Source organism: Acomys minous, assembly GCF_964271855.1.
Source record: "Acomys minous genome assembly, chromosome: 15".
Lineage (NCBI taxonomy): Eukaryota > Metazoa > Chordata > Mammalia > Rodentia > Muridae > Acomys > Acomys minous.
The window spans coordinates 92,885,256-92,906,447 of record NC_140497.1 but is presented as its reverse complement, the minus strand read 5'-3'; the positions used below and the strand labels follow the sequence as shown (position 1 = coordinate 92,906,447).

Below are 21,192 nucleotides of genomic sequence, written 5' to 3'. Positions count from 1 at the left end.
TTCCACTCACACGCAGAACCTCAGCACACGCATGCTTCCACTCACACTCAGAACCTCAGCCCACGCATGCTTCCACTCACACTCAGAACCTCAGCACACGCATGCTTCCACTCACACGCAGAACCTCAGCACAGGCATGCTTCCACTCACACGCAGAACCTCAGCACAGGCATGCTTCCACTCACACTCAGAACCTCAGCACAGGCATGCTTCCACTCACACTCAGAACCTCAGCACAGGCATGCTTCCACTCACACGCAGAACCTCAGCACAGGCATGCTTCCACTCACACGCAGAACCTCAGCCCACGCATGCTTCCACTCACACTCAGAACCTCAGCACAGGCATGCTTCCACTCACACGCAGAACCTCAGCCCACGCATGCTTCCACTCACACGCAGAACCTCAGCACAGGCATGCTTCCACTCACACGCAGAACCTCAGCACACGCATGCTTCCACTCACACTCAGAACCTCAGCCCACGCATGCTTCCACTCACACTCAGAACCTCAGCACACGCATGCTTCCACTCACACGCAGAACCTCAGCACAGGCATGCTTCCACTCGCACTCAGAACCTCAGCCCACGCATGCTTCCACTCACACTCAGAACCTCAGCACAGGCATGCTTCCACTCACACGCAGAACCTCAGCACAGGCATGCTTCCACTCACACTCAGAACCTCAGCACAGGCATGCTTCCACTCACACTCAGAACCTCAGCACAGGCATGCTTCCACTCGCACTCAGAACCTCAGCCCACGCATGCTTCCACTCGCACTCAGAACCTCAGCACAGGCATGCTTCCACTCACACGCAGAACCTCAGCACAGGCATGCTTCCACTCACACTCAGAACCTCAGCACAGGCATGCTTCCACTCACACTCAGAACCTCAGCACAGGCATGCTTCCACTCACACTCAGAACCTCAGCCCACGCATGCTTCCACTCACACGCAGAACCTCAGCACAGGCATGCTTCCACTCACACGCAGAACCTCAGCACAGGCATGCTTCCACTCACACGCAGAACCTCAGCACACGCATGCTTCCACTCACACTCAGAACCTCAGCACACGCATGCTTCCACTCACACTCAGAACCTCAGCCCACGCATGCTTCCACTCACACGCAGAACCTCAGCACAGGCATGCTTCCACTCACACGCAGAACCTCAGCCCACGCATGCTTCCACTCACACTCAGAACCTCAGCACACGCATGCTTCCACTCACACTCAGAACCTCAGCCCACGCATGCTTCCACTCACACGCAGAACCTCAGCCCACGCATGCTTCCACTCACACTCAGAACCTCAGCACAGGCATGCTTCCACTCACACGCAGAACCTCAGCACAGGCATGCTTCCACTCACACTCAGAACCTCAGCACAGGCATGCTTCCACTCACACTCAGAACCTCAGCACAGGCATGCTTCCACTCACACTCAGAACCTCAGCACAGGCATGCTTCCACTCACACTCAGAACCTCAGCCCACGCATGCTTCCACTCACACGCAGAACCTCAGCACAGGCATGCTTCCACTCGCACTCAGAACCTCAGCCCACGCATGCTTCCACTCACACGCAGAACCTCAGCACAGGCATGCTTCCACTCACACTCAGAACCTCAGCCCACGCATGCTTCCACTCACACGCAGAACCTCAGTCCACGCATGCTTCCACTCACACTCAGAACCTCAGCACAGGCATGCTTCCACTCGCACTCAGAACCTCAGCACACGCATGCTTCCACTCACACTCAGAACCTCAGCACACGCATGCTTCCACTCACACGCAGAACCTCAGCACAGGCATGCTTCCACTCACACTCAGAACCTCAGCCCACGCATGCTTCCACTCACACGCAGAACCTCAGCACAGGCATGCTTCCACTCACACTCAGAACCTCAGCCCACGCATGCTTCCACTCACACGCAGAACCTCAGCACAGGCATGCTTCCACTCACACTCAGAACCTCAGCCCACGCATGCTTCCACTCACACTCAGAACCTCAGCCCACGCATGCTTCCACTCGCACTCAGAACCTCAGCACAGGCATGCTTCCACTCGCACTCAGAACCTCAGCCCACGCATGCTTCCACTCGCACTCAGAACCTCAGCACAGGCATGCTTCCACTCACACTCAGAACCTCAGCCCACGCATGCTTCCACTCACACTCAGAACCTCAGCCCACGCATGCTTCCACTCACACTCAGAACCTCAGCCCACACATGCTTCCACTCACACTCAGAACCTCAGCCCACGCATGCTTCCACTCACACTCAGAACCTCAGCACAGGCATGCTTCCACTCACACTCAGAACCTCAGCCCACACATGCTTCTACTCACACTCAGAACCTCAGCCCACGCATGCTTCCACTCACACTCAGAACCTCAGCACAGGCATGCTTCCACTCGCACTCAGAACCTCAGCCCACGCATGCTTCCACTCACACTCAGAACCTCAGCCCACGCATGCTTCCACTCACACTCAGAACCTCAGCCCACGCATGCTTCCACTCACACTCAGAACCTCAGCACAGGCATGCTTCCACTCGCACTCAGAACCTCAGCCCACGCATGCTTCCACTCACACTCAGAACCTCAGCACAGGCATGCTTCCACTCACACTCAGAACCTCAGCCCACGCATGCTTCCACTCACACTCAGAACCTCAGCCCACGCATGCTTCCACTCACACTCAGAACCTCAGCCCACGCATGCTTCCACTCACACTCAGAACCTCAGCCCACGCATGCTTCCACTCACACTCAGAACCTCAGCACAGGCATGCTTCCACTCACACTCAGAACCTCAGCCCACACATGCTTCTACTCACACTCAGAACCTCAGCCCACGCATGCTTCCACTCACACTCAGAACCTCAGCACAGGCATGCTTCCACTCGCACTCAGAACCTCAGCCCACGCATGCTTCCACTCACACTCAGAACCTCAGCCCACGCATGCTTCCACTCACACTCAGAACCTCAGCACAGGCATGCTTCCACTCACACTCAGAACCTCAGCACAGGCATGCTTCCACTCGCACTCAGAACCTCAGCCCACGCATGCTTCCACTCACACTCAGAACCTCAGCACAGGCATGCTTCCACTAACACTCAGAACCTCAGCACAGGCATGCTTCCACTCGCACTCAGAACCTCAGCCCACGCATGCTTCCACTCACACTCAGAACCTCAGCCCACGCATGCTTCCACTCACACTCAGAACCTCAGCACAGGCATGCTTCCACTCGCACTCAGAACCTCAGCCCACGCATGCTTCCACTCACACTCAGAACCTCAGCCCACGCATGCTTCCACTCACACTCAGAACCTCAGCACAGGCATGCTTCCACTCACACTCAGAACCTCAGCCCACGCATGCTTCCACTCACACTCAGAACCTCAGCCCACGCATGCTTCCACTCACACTCAGAACCTCAGCACAGGCATGCTTCCACTCACACTCAGAACCTCAGCACAGGCATGCTTCCACTCACACGCAGAACCTCAGCACAGGCATGCTTCCACTCGCACTCAGAACCTCAGCACAGGCATGCTTCCACTCGCACTCAGAACCTCAGCCCACGCATGCTTCCACTCACACTCAGAACCTCAGCCCACGCATGCTTCCACTCACACTCAGAACCTCAGCACAGGCATGCTTCCACTCACACTCAGAACCTCAGCACAGGCATGCTTCCACTCACACGCAGAACCTCAGCACAGGCATGCTTCCACTCACACTCAGAACCTCAGCACAGGCATGCTTCCACTCGCACTCAGAACCTCAGCACAGGCATGCTTCCACTCACACTCAGAACCTCAGCACACGCATGCTTCCACTCACACTCAGAACCTCAGCACAGGCATGCTTCCACTCACACTCAGAACCTCAGCCCACGCATGCTTCCACTCACACTCAGAACCTCAGCACAGGCATGCTTCCACTCGCACTCAGAACCTCAGCACAGGCATGCTTCCACTCACACTCAGAACCTCAGCACACGCATGCTTCCACTCACACTCAGAACCTCAGCACAGGCATGCTTCCACTCACACTCAGAACCTCAGCACAGGCATGCTTCCACTCACACTCAGAACCTCAGCACAGGCATGCTTCCACTCGCACTCAGAACCTCAGCCCACGCATGCTTCCACTCGCACTCAGAACCTCAGCCCACGCATGCTTCCACTCACACTCAGAACCTCAGCACAGGCATGCTTCCACTCACACTCAGAACCTCAGCACAGGCATGCTTCCACTCGCACTCAGAACCTCAGCCCACGCATGCTTCCACTCACACTCAGAACCTCAGCCCACGCATGCTTCCACTCACACTCAGAACCTCAGCACAGGCATGCTTCCACTCACACTCAGAACCTCAGCCCACGCATGCTTCCACTCACACTCAGAACCTCAGCACAGGCATGCTTCCACTCACACTCAGAACCTCAGCACAGGCATGCTTCCACTCACACTCAGAACCTCAGCCCACGCATGCTTCCACTCACACTCAGAACCTCAGCACAGGCATGCTTCCACTCACACTCAGAACCTCAGCCCACGCATGCTTCCACTCACACTCAGAACCTCAGCACAGGCATGCTTCCACTCGCACTCAGAACCTCAGCACAGGCATGCTTCCACTCACACTCAGAACCTCAGCCCACGCATGCTTCCACTCACACGCAGAACCTCAGCACAGGCATGCTTCCACTCACACTCAGAACCTCAGCACAGGCATGCTTCCACTCACACTCAGAACCTCAGCACACGCATGCTTCCACTCACACTCAGAACCTCAGCACACGCATGCTTCCACTCACACTCAGAACCTCAGCCCACGCATGCTTCCACTCACACTCAGAACCTCAGCCCACGCATGCTTCCACTCACACTCAGAACCTCAGCACACGCATGCTTCCACTCACACGCAGAACCTCAGCACAGGCATGCTTCCACTCACACTCAGAACCTCAGCACACGCATGCTTCCACTCACACGCAGAACCTCAGCACAGGCATGCTTCCACTCACACTCAGAACCTCAGCCCACGCATGCTTCCACTCACACGCAGAACCTCAGCACAGGCATGCTTCCACTCACACTCAGAACCTCAGCACAGGCATGCTTCCACTCACACGCAGAACCTCAGCACAGGCATGCTTCCACTCACACTCAGAACCTCAGCCCACGCATGCTTCCACTCACACGCAGAACCTCAGCACAGGCATGCTTCCACTCACACGCAGAACCTAAGCACAGGCATGCTTCCACTCACACGCAGAACCTCAGCACAGGCATGCTTCCACTCACACGCAGAACCTCAGCCCACGCATGCTTCCACTCACACTCAGAACCTCAGCACAGGCATGCTTCCACTCACACTCAGAACCTCAGCACAGGCATGCTTCCACTCACACTCAGAACCTCAGCCCACGCATGCTTCCACTCACACTCAGAACCTCAGCACAGGCATGCTTCCACTCACACTCAGAACCTCAGCCCACGCATGCTTCCACTCACACGCAGAACCTCAGCACAGGCATGCTTCCACTCACACGCAGAACCTCAGCCCACGCATGCTTCCACTCACACTCAGAACCTCAGCACAGGCATGCTTCCACTCACACTCAGAACCTCAGCCCACGCATGCTTCCACTCACACTCAGAACCTCAGCACAGGCATGCTTCCACTCATACTCAGAACCTCAGCACAGGCATGCTTCCACTCACACTCAGAACCTCAGCACAGGCATGCTTCCACTCACACTCAGAACCTCAGCCCACGCATGCTTCCACTCACACGCAGAACCTCAGCCCACGCATGCTTCCACTCACACTCAGAACCTCAGCCCACGCATGCTTCCACTCACACGCAGAACCTCAGCACAGGCATGCTTCCACTCACACGCAGAACCTCAGCCCACGCATGCTTCCACTCACACTCAGAACCTCAGCACAGGCATGCTTCCACTCACACGCAGAACCTCAGCACAGGCATGCTTCCACTCACACGCAGAACCTCAGCCCACGCATGCTTCCACTCACACGCAGAACCTCAGCACACGCATGCTTCCACTCACACTCAGAACCTCAGCACAGGCATGCTTCCACTCACACTCAGAACCTCAGCCCACGCATGCTTCCACTCGCACTCAGAACCTCAGCACAGGCATGCTTCCACTCACACGCAGAACCTCAGCCCACGCATGCTTCCACTCACACTCAGAACCTCAGCACAGGCATGCTTCCACTCACACTCAGAACCTCAGCCCACGCATGCTTCCACTCACACGCAGAACCTCAGCACAGGCATGCTTCCACTCACACTCAGAACCTCAGCACAGGCATGCTTCCACTCACACGCAGAACCTCAGCCCACGCATGCTTCCACTCACACTCAGAACCTCAGCACAGGCATGCTTCCACTCACACTCAGAACCTCAGCCCACGCATGCTTCCACTCACACGCAGAACCTCAGCACAGGCATGCTTCCACTCATACTCAGAACCTCAGCACAGGCATGCTTCCACTCACACTCAGAACCTCAGCCCACGCATGCTTCCACTCACACTCAGAACCTCAGCACAGGCATGCTTCCACTCACACTCAGAACCTCAGCCCACGCATGCTTCCACTCACACGCAGAACCTCAGCACAGGCATGCTTCCACTCACACTCAGAACCTCAGCACAGGCATGCTTCCACTCACACGCAGAACCTCAGCACAGGCATGCTTCCACTCACACTCAGAACCTCAGCCCACGCATGCTTCCACTCACACGCAGAACCTCAGCACAGGCATGCTTCCACTCACACGCAGAACCTAAGCACAGGCATGCTTCCACTCACACGCAGAACCTCAGCACAGGCATGCTTCCACTCACACGCAGAACCTCAGCCCACGCATGCTTCCACTCACACTCAGAACCTCAGCACAGGCATGCTTCCACTCACACTCAGAACCTCAGCACAGGCATGCTTCCACTCACACTCAGAACCTCAGCCCACGCATGCTTCCACTCACACTCAGAACCTCAGCACAGGCATGCTTCCACTCACACTCAGAACCTCAGCCCACGCATGCTTCCACTCACACGCAGAACCTCAGCACAGGCATGCTTCCACTCACACGCAGAACCTCAGCCCACGCATGCTTCCACTCACACTCAGAACCTCAGCACAGGCATGCTTCCACTCACACTCAGAACCTCAGCCCACGCATGCTTCCACTCACACTCAGAACCTCAGCACAGGCATGCTTCCACTCATACTCAGAACCTCAGCACAGGCATGCTTCCACTCACACTCAGAACCTCAGCACAGGCATGCTTCCACTCACACTCAGAACCTCAGCCCACGCATGCTTCCACTCACACGCAGAACCTCAGCCCACGCATGCTTCCACTCACACTCAGAACCTCAGCCCACGCATGCTTCCACTCACACGCAGAACCTCAGCACAGGCATGCTTCCACTCACACTCAGAACCTCAGCCCACGCATGCTTCCACTCACACTCAGAACCTCAGCACAGGCATGCTTCCACTCATACTCAGAACCTCAGCCCACGCATGCTTCCACTCACACGCAGAACCTCAGCACACGCATGCTTCCACTCACACTCAGAACCTCAGCACACGCATGCTTCCACTCACACTCAGAACCTCAGCCCACGCATGCTTCCACTCACACGCAGAACCTCAGCCCACGCATGCTTCCACTCACACGCAGAACCTCAGCACAGGCATGCTTCCACTCACACGCAGAACCTCAGCACACGCATGCTTCCACTCACACTCAGAACCTCAGCCCACGCATGCTTCCACTCACACTCAGAACCTCAGCACAGGCATGCTTCCACTCACACGCAGAACCTCAGCACAGGCATGCTTCCACTCACACGCAGAACCTCAGCCCACGCATGCTTCCACTCACACGCAGAACCTCAGCACACGCATGCTTCCACTCACACTCAGAACCTCAGCCCACGCATGCTTCCACTCACACTCAGAACCTCAGCACAGGCATGCTTCCACTCACACGCAGAACCTCAGCACAGGCATGCTTCCACTCACACTCAGAACCTCAGCACAGGCATGCTTCCACTCACACTCAGAACCTCAGCCCACGCATGCTTCCACTCACACTCAGAACCTCAGCCCACGCATGCTTCCACTCACACTCAGAACCTCAGCCCACGCATGCTTCCACTCACACTCAGAACCTCAGCACAGGCATGCTTCCACTCACACTCAGAACCTCAGCACACGCATGCTTCCACTCACACTCAGAACCTCAGCACAGGCATGCTTCCACTCACACTCAGAACCTCAGCCCACGCATGCTTCCACTCACACTCAGAACCTCAGCACAGGCATGCTTCCACTCACACTCAGAACCTCAGCACACGCATGCTTCCACTCACACTCAGAACCTCAGCACAGGCATGCTTCCACTCACACTCAGAACCTCAGCCCACGCATGCTTCCACTCACACTCAGAACCTCAGCCCACGCATGCTTCCACTCACACTCAGAACCTCAGCACAGGCATGCTTCCACTCACACTCAGAACCTCAGCACAGGCATGCTTCCACTCACACTCAGAACCTCAGCACAGGCATGCTTCCACTCACACTCAGAACCTCAGCACACGCATGCTTCCACTCGCACTCAGAACCTCAGCACAGGCATGCTTCCACTCACACGCAGAACCTCAGCCCACGCATGCTTCCACTCACACTCAGAACCTCAGCACAGGCATGCTTCCACTCACACGCAGAGGCGTGTCTCCTCAGTGCTTCCAAATCTAGTGATGTTGACAATAAAAAAGATGAAGTTATTTTATCTTTCATATTTTCATAAACTTCATAAAAAGTTTTAGGTGACTTTTTCCCATTTAGGAAGAGAAATTTTACTTAAACCTTTCTTTTTACTAGTTTTCTCCTCTCACCTATTTAATGTAATATGACTCCGACTTCCTTTATATATATTTTGACACATAATACTTAATTTTACATTAGTAACCTAAAAACCACAGCATTCATGCCTTTGTTTGCCTGGCTGTCTGGGATAAGATATCACACAACGGCGAGGCGGTCAGAATATCAACACGCACATATTTCCTGATGCAATAATTCACTGCTGTGTACACTGTCATGGCAACTGTCCTGCATTTATGGATGAAGCTTGTATTGCTTAATGATATATATTTTTATTCTGTCTACATGGAAATAAGGCCATAGTAAATTTAGTGCTCCATTTCTGCTCTATACCCTGGAATATTTTTTTCTAAAAAAAACCTATGAGATATCCATTTCTGTTATAATAGACTCTGTTACATGGCTTACAAGTTATAAAATTCAGTTTTGTGAGTGCGAGGGTTCCGTATTGCTTCATTTTGAAAACATGCTCTGTTAACTTAAACACAGAAAGGTCACATTTTAGCTTCTTGTGCAATAAGATGACCTTGATTGTAAATGCAGCTTGGCATTGTAAGTTTAATTATACTCAAAGTTTCAGTCAGACTGATTAAAGTCATGGTTTGCTTTTTTTTTTTTTTTTTTTAGTTGTGCTGTAAAATTCCATGGTTTCAGTGCATGGTTCCTCTGTAACCATGCTCACTAAAAGACGTATGAAACACACAGATCCCATTTTAGTCTAAATTGTGTTCATCTGTAATTATTTGCGCTTTAGATGCACTATTTTCATGCTTATTATCCTTGTGACAGAAGGCATTGGAAACGGGAATGAAGTTACAGTCTTTGTTTAACTGAAAAATGACTACCTACGGCTGGGGACATGACCGGAAGAGGCTACATTTTTAAAATATGACTTATTTATTTTATTTGCGTTAGTGTTTTGCCTGCATGTATATCTGTGAGAGGGTGTTGGATCCCCTGGAACTGTAGTTACAGACAGTTGTGAGCTGTCATGCGGTTGCTGGGAATTGAACTCAAGACCTCAGGAGGAGCAGCCAGTGCTCTTAACGGTTGAGCCATCTCTCCAGCCCAAGGCTACATTTTTTAGTAGGCCATGCGCGCCCACCAGCACTTCAGTTCCAAGTTCTAAATTCCGAAGTCTACATTTTTAGGAGTTCTTATTCTCTAAAATGTAAATGTTATTTGGTTATATATTGCTAGCATTCCAAAAAGGTCAAAGCGTCTGTGCACCTCTAGGACAACATTTTTGTGATTGGTTTTCGGAGCTGCACATTGACTTCAGGAACTTGTACACTCTAGGCCAGTGTGTCCAATCATGAGCTATACCCTCAGCTCCAAAACACATATATACGACAGCAGGAGACTCAAGGCAAAGAGGCACACCTCTAAAATGCCAGCTACCTGGGAGGCTGAGGCTGGAAGATGACAGCTTTGAAAGCATCTTGGGTTACATTCTGAATTCAGTGCCTGCTTGTGTAATCCGGCAAGAGTCTTGGGTCAAGCTTTAAAAAGAAGGGTTGGGGGTGTGGCCCAGGGTAAAATGTGTTTCTAGAATGTGCGCTTTCCTTAGCACCCAGGAACACAAGGACCCAGTGCTGCATCAAATACACAAGCAATAGACAAATGGATAATAAAAACAGATACGAAGATAGACAAACAAAGATCTTTTTAGCACAAAGAGCTACTAGCTGGAGGCATCAGTCCTACCTTTTCACGGCCGTACAGGTATGGATGAAAATTGCAAATAGATTTTCATGGGGCCTCTGCATGATTCTGTGTGTTGTATATGTGAAAACAGATCCAGGCTCAAGATTCTTGAATGCAGCACTGAGACCCTCTGAATGTTCCTGACCAAAACCACAGGGACAGACTTCAGAGGATGCTGGCAAATCCCAGGTGAACTCACCAGAAACATCCCTTCCCCCCAATGATGCTTCACTGTCCCGTCCTTTTACTCCCACTGCAAGACAGTTTTTAGTGTTTCTTAGTAATTGGCTGTTCTTTACTGTCCTGGACATTCTTCTTGCCCTAATTATGTAACGCCAGCTGTTGTTTCCCAGTCACACGTCTTTCATCTTGATCTCAGACAAGGTGGGGATGTGTCAAGTGACAGGTGCAGAATTCAGTGTACTAGCTCCGTAGGCAATGCTGTTGATTTTGAAATCACTGTCTGATCCTCCATATGGCAACTTCATGCTTAGCACCAGGAGTATGGTGTCCTTGGAGCCCATGTGGTGTGGCTTGAAACCAAAATAAAAAAATGTTTTTTCCCAATAACTGGACTGTAGTCATAAGGGACCCTAGAGCTTTAGGACTAAACAGAGTAAATGTTTGTTTCCTATGGTGCAGATTCCAGTACATGTCGGGAATGGTGTAGATCCCAGTACATGTTGGGAAGGTGGCAGATCCCAGTGCATGTTGGGAAGGTGGTAGATGCCAGTGCATGTTGGGAAGGTGGCAGATCCCAGTGCATGTTGGGAAGGTGGTAGATCTCAGTGCATGTTGGGAAGGGTGCAGATTCTAGTGCATGTCGGGAAGGGCTCCTGTCTTTCAAGTATCTCAGGAATTTAAACTTCTATTATGCTGCGTGGTAGCAGCTGAGATTCCACAGTGAGAAAAAAGAGAAGCAGGCAAGGTCCATCACTTTACATTTTACAAATCACATTTTATTTACTCAGTGTTTGTGTATGTGTGGTGTGTGTGTGTCTGTGTGGCGTGTGTGCGTGTGCATGCATGTTCATTTATACATACATCACAATATGCATGTGTGGTGTGTGTGTCTGTGTGGCATGTGTGCGTATGCATGTATGTTCATTTATACATACGTCACAATATGCATGTGGAGGAGTGAGGACAATGTGTTGGCAATTATTTGTCTCTGTCCACAGTGTGGTTTTGTTTGGTGACAAGGGCCTCTGCTCACTGAGCAATCGTGCTAGGCCCCTGTGGTGCATTATTTTAAAACTACTTCTGCAGTTAGCTGACACTTGGCATTTCTTATAGGTCAGCATGGACATGGTCCCAGCACAGCTGTATAACAGGCTGGGAATCCAGTGTAGCACACATGCAGACTAGCAGAGCACTGCCTACATCACAAGTGGAAATGGAAGATGGAATTTGTTGCTTAATTCTCTTTAATCCAGATATCTGTCTAGACTTTAGACCTCTACCCCGTCGTATTTGGCTTTAAGTATGGCTCAAGAGTTGGAAGAATGTTGTTTAAAACATTCTAAGTATATCCTTAAATGTTACACAGCTTTGCTATCATGGTCTAGAACTGCGTAATAACTAGGAAAGTCACACAGATCGTCTCATGTAAATACCCCACTGAGAAAAGTAGACTATTTCTTTCCTTCTGTGTGTAAGGAGACAGAGGCTGGGGATATCATGTGGCCACCCAAGGTCTCCTCGTGGTGGGACTCTAAAGCCTATAGATAGTTAGATGCTTGGCTGTGATACTACCGTTAGTGAAAGTTATGTCTATAATTTCTCCCTCGTAAAATGAGAATACTAATTATTTTCCTTTTAAATATTTGCTAATTTATTTTATGTATATGAGTGCTTTATTTTCATGCACACCAGAAGAGGGAATCAGATTCCATTATAGAACATTGTGAGCCACCATTGGTTGCTGGGAATTGAACTCAGGACCTCTGGAAGAGCTGACAGTGCACTTAACTGCGGAGCCATCTCTCCAGTCCCCAGAGAATACTGATTTTTACATTATGCTTTATTAGTCACTCAGTTCTTGGACTAATATTAACCCAGCACCCAGAAAGCTCCATGCAGTACTTGTAACAAAGAGGCAGAGCAGGCAGAGGCCACCTGTGCTACCATTGATGACTTCAAATGCCTTTTCATATAGCAGAAAATGATGGTTAAATGCGATGGATGTGAAGGGTTAAGAGTTTTTGTTAGGGACTGGAGAGATGGCTCAGGGGTTAAGAGCACTAGCACTACCAGAGGTCCTGAGTTCGATTCATAGCATCCACATGGTGGCTCACAACCATCTATAATGGGATCTGATGCCCTCTTCTGTCCTGCAGACGTGCACGTAAATAGAGCACTTATATTCATAAACAGATAAATCTTAAAAGAAGAAGAGTTCTTGTTGTCTTGTTAATTTGTTATAATCTATTGGTTCCACAGAGTAACATCCCTGGGCCACTAGAATTTAAATTAAACAGATGCCAGAATAGACCTGTCCTCAGAGAATTACATATCAAGAAACAATGGCAAAGCGCACCCTCAACAAAACAAAACCTAATGACATTTTTATTAAGCATCGTCCCCTCATAATCTCTCCCTTAAAAACTCACAGATAGATGGTTTGATGCAGATTTAAGACGGAGTGAGTGCGTACCTCCTTGCCCCAAGAAGTGGCTTGGTTGGTGGGGTCTGTTGGCTTTCTATGATGACCTTGCGATGACATCATGGGAAAGATCCATCTTTCAGCATAACTTGTCAGATACATTGCTGACTTCATCTGTGTCAAAAGTGGAGCCAGGACATTGGGCAGATAGTGTTTAAAGTGCAAATGACAACATCAGAAGAGTCGTGTACACACTGGCTAATCTGCTGAAAGTGACTGCACCTGGCATTTTCTACTGAGTGGGTTGATTTGCCGGCTACAGGGCTTTTTAACAGTGTATAGCACACAGCATGCACTCAATAAGCATTTTACTGAGAATGAAGCCAAGCCCTTCACATTTCGTGGTGGCCTTGGGAAATGGAGCTTTCTCTGCTGACGCAGGGTTGTGTTCAACTCGGAAATTGTTTAACAGGCAGCGTCTCCAGACTCCAGGTGCAAAGAACTGAAAAGTGCGTTTGTGGTAGCCGGCCTGTTACGTGTGGTTTCCCTGAACTTCCTAAGGTGTTGTCCCGTATCTCACCTCATTCCCAGAAACCCACCTCACTATCCTAAATTATTTCATAGCTGAGCTCTTCTGTAAAAATGATCTCAAATTGGGTGAATTTAATTCACATTCCCTCGAGATACTAGTCTGAGCCAGTTGGCTCATGGCTCTGGGAAGCTCCTTCGTTTGTTTTGAGTATAAACTTTTAAAAGTATTTAATTACATCAAAGAGCATCAATAATATTACTCTACCTGTATCCCCTGGCCTCTCTTGAGTTCATATCAAGCAAGAAATGTGAAACGTAATTCTGTGTCTCTGGTAATAATTCTAGATTGTTGTTTGATTCCAGGCTAATTATGCAAAAAACTATGGGATCTGTTCTCCCCGAAGTTAAAGCACTAGAGAAATATTATCTTTCCTCTAACTCGTTTTGGTAGATTTGTTTGATTAATGGATCCAAACTTGCCACTTGCCGTGGTTTTGTCGTGTCTACCGTTAGTTTTTCCCTCGGCTTTCCAGAGCGTGACATTAAGTTTTGTGCTCCAGGTGGCGCGTACTCATAACTTAAAGTCCTCTGGCACACCTGCCAGCATTCGGCACGCTGCATTTGTCATTTGTGAGTAAAACTGGATTTAAAGGATTCATTGTTCCTTCCTGTAGCCTCCAGGGCGAGCTGCACATTCCGTTATGGAACTGCATAGGATATAAATAATAAATGACTGAAAGAATAAAAAGGCCTGCTCAGGCTTTCACAGAGAGCAAGTGCAGAGCTGACCCTGGCTCCATGTTACTTTCCGCTCAAAAGTGAGGAAACTCCACCTGTAAGGGCTTTTAACCCCCAGTGTGCCTTGCTCGGGAGCTGTTTGTTGGCAGCAGTGTAGGCAGCAGTCTTCCTCAGTGAGGTCAAGGAGAGCGTGCTCCTGAAACCCAGGGTATTACATCTGAGCAAAGGACAATGAAGGCTTAAGACCAACAACGTGGTATCAGCAGCATTCAACCATTTAGTGTGTTTCCGACTAGACAGACAGAAGCAAAGGAACGCAGAACCCATGTAATAAAGAATTGATCAGTCACATGACAGGCAGGGAAACTCAAGACAGTTCTTGATGATGAATCACAGGATAAATCTCCAGGAATGCTGTCTTCATCTGGTGTCTTTAACAGCCTGAGGCATCACCTAAACTGTAGGGCCCGACTTAGGTCAAATTGAGATTTTTGACTTTAAGGCTGAAAGGAATTTTAGGACTAGTCTGTATTTAAAAAGATACTTTGCTATCAGCATGAGAGTTTAAGGAAAAAAAGCAGTTCAAGGAAAAGTCGAGAGTCGGCAGGAGATAAAGAAGCAAGGTTTGACAGCTATGAGTGCTCGGTATTTTAGATTTTTTTCCTTAGCTTATAGAAACTCTAAAATTGTAAATTAATTTTTGTTTAAGATCTACTTTAATTATTGTTGTGAAATACCAATTTTATTGATTAGTTTCTTTACAGAGCATTTTGTATTTTAATTAAAGCAGGCTGTCTATCTGTGAGTTTTACATTTTTTATTACCTAGGACTGCATTAAATGGGAAAGAAAAGACAGGTTGGAGGTAGTAGTAAATGTTTTAGGTTATCTTTAGATCTCCTCATTTTTAAAAACTCACAAATTAGTAATTATCAAACAGAAAGCTGACTAAAATATGGATGGAGGTTTCTCTCTAAACATTTCCTCCCTTTTAGAAACCTTGTTCCACACACAGACATCAATGTATTTCATAACTCGTACATTCATCTATGTTTTTAATATCTTTTTCACTTTTTTCATTGTCCCCTTTCCGCTTTTGACACACACACACACACACACACACACACACACACACACACACACACACTCTTTTCTTCTGAAACATTGCTGTTGATGTTAGCTAGTGAATATGTTTTGGGTCAGTTTTATGTGCTGGTTTGGGGAGCAACTTTCTCAGTTTTCCCCCGAGACCATGTTATCCTGTTGGGTCTCCAGGCTATTCTGTGTACTTTTGCAAACATGAAGGTTCTCAAGACACTGAGTGACCAATCCCAATGGACTTCCTTCTGACCCAGGAGCAGGGTGTATTAGCTGAGTTCTCCTATGAGGTGTTTGCATACCCTGAGGTATTTTTCATGACATTTCCACATTTTTGTAGATGTCACCTCTGACATCTTTATCATTAGGCACTCATGAAAATTTATAGGCCAAAGTCTTGGCAAGATCACAGGAGACTCAATAAAGTACATAATTATACATATGAGGAGGAGCATCAGGAGACGAAGCTCAAATGATAATAAATCAAAATAGTCCAAAAAAGAAAAAAACCCGAACAAAACAAAAATAAAGATGCCTTCAAAGTTCCAGATGCCTTTATAGATTAAAAAAAAAACAAAACAAAACAAAAACAAAAAAAAAACAATGAAGCTAACCAAACCCAAAATCTAGACCAAAAATGCGTGAAAACCAAGCAAACAAAACTAGATGCCTTAAAACAAATACTTAAAAGCAGAGCCGCCCCCGCCCCAATCAACTAAATCGAAATAAGATTCTCAATTAGCTAGATAGGAATAAACAAATGGACTGTTGACCAAACCCAGAGAGGTCTTGAGCCCCAGAAAGAACTCACCAAAAATCTGCATGATGAAACACCAACAGATGGCGCTGATTCTATGGGTTCATTTAGATTGACTCAGTCCTCCAGTGAAAAGTGGATCACTTTTGGAGCTCCACATTGGGCTCAATAATTGTCAGCACAAAACCACAGCTCTCATCTTGAAGAGAATGAAAGGTGTTCCCTCCACCCCCAACGAGTCATTTTGAGTGATCATGGTCCAGGAACACAGATTTAGGATATCCCAAATTCCCTGTTTCAACATGGGAACCAGTTTCATGAAGTTATATGGTTCTACAGAACAAAGAAAGTCATGAATCAAGTGAAGTGAACTTGATGCAATATACATATATTTACTGGCTATAGTTCAGTTGAATAAAATTTAAAACCTGAAAAAAAAATCCATTGGTGGGCACATCAGAGGTGGGTACAGCAAGACGGGGGAGTCTTTCCTGTAGGCGTGCTGTGATGGCATGCTTGGTTCGCAGCTGGTGGAAGCTAGTGGTCTGCTAAGGTACTGCGTTCCAGAGGTTTTTAACTGGCAGTCACAGGACGTTAAGCTGAACACAGAGGTGGGCAAGGAATGGCTGTTCTGGGTAACCAATGGAATTAGCAATATAAATTAAGATCTGGACCTTTAACATCGCAGTACCTCCACAGTACTGTAATTCTAGCAGTCTCTGTAGACACACCGTAAAACTTCAGAATCTCTCCCCACAGACTGTTGGATACTGTGATAGCTAATATCCCCTGCCAATTTGGCAGGCTCTGGAAACACCTAGGAGACACACCTCTGGGCATGCCTGTAAGGGATTCGTTAGTCTAATTGAGGGAAGTGCCAGTTCAGTGGTGTGCAGCACCATTGCCTGGGCTAAGACGGAGGGAGGGAGCTGAATCCCAGCATCCACAGTCTCTCTGTCACCAGCTGCCTTCATCCTCTGCCACACAATGGACCAAACCCTTTAACCGTGGAGCTAGCAACATAAAGCGTTTGCAGCAGCAGAAACACAAGTAACACAGCTAGTCATGCCTTCTCAAAATGGACTCCATCCTATTGTCTTCCTGTGTCTGAAGCAGCACAGCTATCTTGTCCTGTGTTCTGAGGTCATAAAATATGAAACCATAAGCTAGAAGATATTTTCTACATTGTTCTTGATGCACATTTTCATTGGCACATTTCACGTGGAGAAAAGTCTATGTTGGACTTCACGGTGATGGGCAAGGGCTATGGCATGGGCTAAAAAGAAATAGCCTGTATTAGGTGCATCCAGAACTTTCCAAAATACAGTTTGGGTTAACAAGTGTAGGACATAAGTGAGAGTTAGAGGAGGCTCCTCACAAAATCAGTCACCACAGAAGTTTTGCTTGCTTTTTATTAACCCAATAAAAGTCCAGTACTATTATTTACTGCTTAAATAATTAATATAGACTTTCCAATTGTCTGAAGGGTTTTCCAGGAGGTGTTCTCTAACTCCTAGATTTACTGGAATCTAATTCAAATCTAGGTGTAAAGAAGACACTAAAAGGGAAATGTGTGTGCGTGTGGTGCGTGCGGGGTGTGTGTGTGTGTATGTGTGTGTTCACAAGATGTATTGTGATGATTTCAGTCTCATTGTGAGAAATCAAATGCTCTGGAGTGACCAGTGAGTGTTTTAGAAAATGTGTTAGGGAACTGAACATTTCATTAAGAAGGCTGTTATTGGTTTTAGTTGAGTGGAAGTCTTACCGCAAAAATAGGAAAATGAGCTCCGGTGTGTGTGTGTGTGTGTGTGTGTGTGTGTGTGTGTGTGTGTGTGTGTGTGTGTATGTGTGTGTGTGTGTGTGTGTATGAGATGCGTATGTCTATATGTATATGAATATATATGTGTGTTGTATATGTATGTGGTATGTGTGTGTGTGTGTGTTTCTAGTGTACATACTGATGCCCAAATACAAAGCTCTACTGTGTGTGTATAAGACTGTATTTTATCAAGTCAACCAGTGTTCTGCATGCACACATCAAAGAACTGGGGAGGAGGAAGCCCATGGATATTAGCTCAAGAAGACACAAATCAAACATCCACTTAAACATTACCAACTTTGGGCTGGAAAGATGGCTCAGCAGTTAAGAGCGCTGTCTGTTCTTCCAGGGGTCCTGAGTTCAATTCCCAGCAACCACATGGTGGCTCACAACCATCTATAATGAGATCTAGTGCCCTCTTCTGATGTACAGGTGTATATGGAGGCAGAACATTCTGTATGTAATAAATAAATATTAAAAAAAAAACATTACCAACTTTAATTCACAGGGTGTTTTCTCCCACATGTCTGTCCCTTTCCTCTATTTAAACTTCTCCAATCTCAGTGTTTCCCCTTCTGTGTTCATATCACAGGCCTTCAAGCCCTACCCATTAAAGAATTGTTTCTCTCTCTTATTAGAGGGCCCCCAAGCTCCTGACACATCATAGGCAATTGTCACTGCTCTTGGTTACTCATGATTAACTAGTTGGTAAGGTCCTATTGCTGAAGGTGTCACATGCTTTAGTCATAGGACATAGGAAACTCAAGCTTGACCTGGGATGGAAATTTCCTTCCTGCTGACTAGCCTGCACAGTCCAGAAGGTGTGATAATGACTGCTAGAGGGGAATTGTCATAAAAATGTCTACTCATATGTGGGCCCTGTGTGTAATGACACTGGCTAGCAAGGCTTCATGAGCCCATTGGGGCAGTAGAGGTAAGTCTGTTATGGAGGTGACCAATGGCTTTCTGGTTGGATTTGATGCCAACCACACAGGAGGGAAATTATGTCTCATACTAAGCCCAGTCAAAAGCCCATGGTTGGGGAGGTTTATAGGCCCTAGTGGGAAGCTAATGCTGTTGTTTTGCTAAACGGGTATGATGTCCCTATCAAATTTCCTCCTAAATAACAATGTGTATGCCCATAGACTAGCGCTGCTATCAGCTGTGACCAGAGAAGCTTCTGTAGTGCTGGGTGCAGAGAGAACTGATCAAAAAACAGAATAAATAACTGTTGAATGCTCATCTATGAGTGAGGCATCTGAACCATGGTCTCCAACGCTCAGAGAACATAGAAATGGGCTGTAAACTCCAGGATAATAAGGGGAGCAGTGTTGTGTGCTAGCTTCTGGGTATGACGCACTTTTGAACTCTTGAACTCCTGGTTTCCTGTACAAGATCTCACACAAATTCTGGCCTGCCAACACCTTGTCATGGATGCAGGAGGAACACATGAGGCTTCACCTCTCCCTGAGGATTTATGCACGGATAATGGTTGATGAGGAGAGAGAGACATTTTCTTCAAGGGTGTAGCCACCTTCACCGATAATGTTTGTAGGCAACCCTAGTGAAGCTCACTGGGGTCACACATGAAAGACTTGAAGCAAGAAGGGTGGCTAGGTGGGAAAAGAAAGATGGTCCACAGAGGTGAGAGAAGGACAGGAGAGGGTAACGGAGTGAGCGTGATCAAAATGCTTATGCACATGCAAGAAAATATCACAGCGAAATCCATTATTATGTATAATTAATATATGCTAATTAAACATTAAAATAAAAAATTATGCCAGTGACTTGGTATATATTTATTGTTTTATACATAGCATTTGAATGAATTGGTTATAATACTATACAGACCCTAAGTTACTTCCTATTTATTACCAGAATATTTAATTTGTTCCTCTATAGAATGCACCATCTGTATTTAACCGTTCACCATCTTCATTCTAAGTTGCGACTTTATCTTGACTTACTACCTTGCCAGTGCTAACCCATAGTATGCATGCCCTCAGTATTGGATCAAGCAGCCATAGCATTACATAGATTACGCAAGCCTGAAAAATAACTTGTATGAATTATTAAATTTTCTTGAATACGTGTTGAAGTGGTGAGAGCATATTTCCAGCAGGTTGGCCAACTCTCATGGGAAAATGGCGGTTACAGCTAGAAAACCACCACAGAGCCCACAAATGGATAGTGATGGCTGTATGGAGTCAGGGGTCTGGAATATGAAGTCTCCTACAAGTGATTATTACACACATGTAATAAGTATACACATGTGATTCGTATGCACACGTGACTAACATGGTTGGTGCATATATGTGATCAGCATACATGTGATTAATACAGATTGCTCTTTAATTACCAAATACGGGTGACAGATGAACTCATCCATAGATACACAGGGAACGCAACACCCTCAGTAGAATGCCATGGAATTAAATGCTTATTTAGTATTTTCAGCACTCCATAAACATAGTAGTAATTTGGGTATCAGTGAGAAAATGAAGTCAACTGTATCTAGTTCAAATTTATGTCATTAGTAAGAGTCAAACCTGCATGTTAGTTTGTGGCCTCAGCAATGCTGAGGAAAGGACTACAGAAAGCCTCTTTATCTTCCCTCTTATGAGCAGTGAACATCTCCCCCATTTTCCTGAATCCTCAAGTGTCTGAGGTACACTGAAGCCATGGTATCTTCCATATTTGCTTACCTAAAGGGATGAAGTGACCACGTGACCAAATCTCACTGTCTCTGTTTGAAACAGGTTTTGGTTGTTCTGTTGTTGGGTCACTAGATTATATGACCTATATTCCCAGGCCTTAAGCGTTTTAATAATAAGTAAACATTTGTTTGCATTTTAAGGTTCATTTATTTCAAATAAACTGGCAGGGACTAATACAGATTATTTTTTTCCTATGTGAGCAAGCTAGACTAGACGATAAATGGCCAGATATTTGGGGGAGAAAAGACTTCTCAAACAAA

The 21,192-nt window shown here is 47.4% G+C and overlaps 1 protein-coding gene across 5 annotated transcripts in view; it reads left to right on the top strand.

Annotated features, from left to right (window-relative positions):
• MAPK10 (mitogen-activated protein kinase 10) overlaps positions 1 to 21,192 on the top strand; it is a 239,289-nt gene that overhangs the window by 103,953 nt on the left and 114,144 nt on the right. The gene's annotated exons all lie outside the window — the stretch shown is intronic.